At 36.4% G+C, this 3,753-nt stretch overlaps 1 long non-coding RNA gene across 1 annotated transcript; it reads right to left on the bottom strand.

The window, feature by feature from the left end:
• Positions 1–751: 751 nt before the first annotated feature.
• LOC104097385 (uncharacterized) lies at positions 752–3,348 on the bottom strand. Its single transcript, XR_011411038.1, has 2 exons — positions 2,684–3,348; positions 752–1,123 (listed from the first exon to the last, which is right to left on the bottom strand). It is a non-coding gene; the product is annotated as an uncharacterized lncRNA (long non-coding RNA).
• Positions 3,349–3,753: the final 405 nt, after the last annotated feature.

The raw sequence follows: 3,753 nt of genomic DNA, 5'->3' as shown, positions 1-3,753 counted from the left end.
GCATCAAAGAAGACTAACTAATTATCCTATCTATCCAGTTCTTGACTTATACCAAGTCTGTATAATCTGTCTTTGGTCATAAATTTTTTGTGCAATGTCAACCAACATATAAAGCTGTGTTTGGGCATATTCCCTCTACTCTATTCCATACCCATCTCCCCCAGGGCTATAGCTCCTTATCCCCCATTCTCCACTTATAACCATTACTCACATAGTACTTCCCAGTGGCAGTTAGCCACCCATTCTGGACAAAACCAGGTGCAAACAAGCCTCTAAAGGCTAGTTTGGTACGAGGGATAAGAGATAATTAATCCCACGATAAAATTTTAGATGAGTTTATCTCACGTTTAGTTGGAATTGTAGTGTTTTTATATTCCCATGGGAGGGATGACTGACCTTAGTGGCAAAGTTAGTTACTACATATGTTGATTAGAGGTAACACGCACTCGATTGAATAGTTGATGTGTGCGCAAGTTGGCACGAACACCACCAATATAAAAAATAGTGTCATTTCACATCGCATTCGGTATAAAACAACAGGGAGATACGGTATAATTATTCCAGGGATTGCTTATTCAAAACAAAAAGATAATAATCATGCCCAACTACTAACGAAAAACAAATTGAGCAGTAAATCCTCTTCCCCACTTTAACGGATGGAATTGCGAAAGCGTGGAAGAAACTGGGGAACTGACATAAGAACTGTGTTTGAAGTAATACATAGCTGCAAACTTGTAGCAACAGAAAGTCATAGCTAACTTTTGAAACGATTTCAATTAGTAAGCTCTAATTTATGAGAACTTAACTATACTTGGATTCCATCTATACAATTCCTGTTTTTGTTGTTTTCACTGCCTCAGGTGCATAAACTGATACATAGCAAAATGTTGTTGCATGTCTTAACTGTACCTCCTCAAAGTAAATGTTTAAATAGTCTACTTTTTACCACAAATCTAATAGAACGAAATGTCTATGCAAAGTCTAGTGAATCAAAAAGATGATAAAGAAATATATGATAGCAATAACTACAAAACAGTAGAAGGTCCGTGTGGAAGCAGAATTACAACGACACCAGTGATGATAAACTCGTCTTCCGCAGTTGTAGCAGAAACCAGCACCACACCTACATTCAGATGAAAATAGAATCAGATTAAAGTAAAACACTTGAAAGTTGAATTACAAAACGAGTACAATTCTTAACAGAACACAGGTGTGACAATATCAATCAAATTCATATAACATTACATCTTACTCAAGGCCGCCGTGCCTTTATAAGACTTTAGAACTGAACAAAACCAGAGGAATGGAAGAAATGCATAAGAGAGTACAATAAATTATGATAAGATACACAAATAGCACAATCATGAGAACTGTTGTCAGGAATTAGGAAACGAACAAATTAAGCACCTAATAACTCAGGTATGTTGAGTCTTTAGCCGAGGGTCTATTGGAAACAACCTCTCTGCCCACAGGGTAGGGGTAAGGTCTGCGTACACACTAACTTTCCTATACCCCACTTGTAGGAACTCAGTGGGTTTGTGTGGTTGTTGTTTAACTCAGGTATGTTGAAATCGTTTATCTAATGAGCAACTTCTTTTCCTCCCATATCATATATTTTGGCTTAATAGTTTCTTTTTCTCTTCTCTTCTTTTTAGAAATAAAGATGAAATCGGAACTCGAATATTCATAGACGCTACTTTCTCCCACGTTTCTTTCCCGACGAAAAGTAAACACAAACAAATAAAAGGATACATGCTTTAGTTTAGGGGATTCAAAATTTATGCGACCACCTATAACGTTCAATGGTCAGAAACACCCATTAACGTGAACAGAGCAAAATGTAGCAATTGAAATCTCAGATAAGTAGAAACTGAGAATGCTCAGGCATCTTAATCTCAATTATGTGGCATTAGAGATAAATTACATAATTTTCTGCTCATATTACTTTCTTAACATGAATAAGATAATTCTTCTGCTCATATTCGAGGTATATAAGTCCGTTTCAAAAAACTACAGAATGCTTCCACAAACAACTCCTTGTACCCTTCATACATGTAGCCTTGTCGAATATTTATAATTGCTCGATTGATAGGCCTAAGTCATCAAAATCCTGCCTTTTCTGTCCGCATTACTTCCCCTGGAGTTGAGACCTTATCAATAAATCACTCGTGCCTCAATCCAAAATATCAGCTCTATTCGGACCCTTAACAATTCTATATACTAAATATTTCCATGATGTTTCACTCTGATTCTTCTCAACCAAAAACAAATTTTTACTGAGTAATCCTTAATACTAATATCACATCAAGGCTTACAGTCTAGTGGAGTCTCACACAAATATGTGTGCGTTCAATTTTCACACTTCCTTCTTTCCTCTTCCCCTTCTCTGATCCTGATTGCCCGGTCTAACAAAAAAGTTATTACTTATAAAAGAAGCACTACTATCAGGGTTTGCAAAATTTTGCCATTAAATACCAAAAAAATTTGCAAAAGATCCAGGCTCCCATATAATCCAAACCCCAGAAGTTATAATCCATCCCAATTACAGATTAGATTTTACTTAGTTTTCTACAAGATTAGATTTTGCATATACCTCTATAATACTAACATATAACCCTAAGTAAAGGATAAAGAAAATTCATGAAAAAAAGGGAACAGGAGCCGAAAACAGCAAATAATTTACCTGCATTTAACAATTTTGCAACCTTCAGTTTTTTCAACAAAGCGACGGCACTGAGGGCACCTTTTCCACTTCTTAAGTTCCGCAAGCACACCAAAAGCGACGTCGTTTCTATCCCTTAATTCCTGACTCTCTTCACACTGAAATCCAGCGTGCCATGGAAGCTTGCACTGAAAGCAAAAAAACCTTTTGCAATTTGGACACTGTGATCGCTTCGCATTCCCTCCACACTCATCCAAAATCAAAGCCGAACAATTTCGATTAGGACAGTAACTCTGAGCCAACCCTAAAACAGCGGACTCACACAATACATCGCACCATTTAACAAACAGCTGTGGACAGACAAGATTCCGACAAGAGATTGGGTCAAAAAAATGGTTACAATCCAGAGAAGGACACGGAATGTCCCCGACGTTGTCCTCAAGCTTGACGGAGATATATTTTACAATACAGTCGACACAGAATGGATGAATACAACTATTTTGGTTCTTGAATTTCTTGTTGGGTAACAACATAGGCTCGACACAAATTTCGCAGGTGAATGATTGAGGTTCATCTGGTTCTTCTGTCACTGGCAATTCGTGTTCTTGGTTTTTTTGTAGTGTATTTCCCATGATCAGTGTGTTAAAAGAGTGTTTGGATTTTGTTACACTTTGTAACTTGTGAGCAAAGGAAGTGATCAATTTCAGGCGTTTCGGGCTCTTCTTCTTAATATTCGTCCCCCAATTTTCCACTTTTGCAGTTAAGTCCTCTATTTTGTGGAAAAAAAATTATATTTTCCTTCCTTATACGGGAGTTTGATATTTATATGAAACAATTACCGTATCAAACCTAAAGATAGCGACTTGTTTGGTAAGCGTGTGGGGATAGTTTATTTCAGCGGAATTATAACCAATGGTCCAGCAAAATAGAAATTTTAATAGTCCGAAACATATTGCAGTTTCAAATCATTCTATATTAGTTTTGTTGGAGATAAATATAAATTGAGTTGATAATATATACACTTTTTGTTAATTAGTAACTCTTACTATTAGTTGTAAAATTGCTTATGAAGATACATGTCATGTGTTTAT

The sequence above is a fragment of the Nicotiana tomentosiformis genome, chromosome 1, assembly GCF_000390325.3.
Source record: "Nicotiana tomentosiformis chromosome 1, ASM39032v3, whole genome shotgun sequence".
In the NCBI taxonomy this organism is placed as follows: domain Eukaryota; kingdom Viridiplantae; phylum Streptophyta; class Magnoliopsida; order Solanales; family Solanaceae; genus Nicotiana; species Nicotiana tomentosiformis.
The sequence above is the reverse complement of the archived record's forward strand: the minus strand, read 5'-3'. Positions and strand labels throughout refer to the sequence as shown.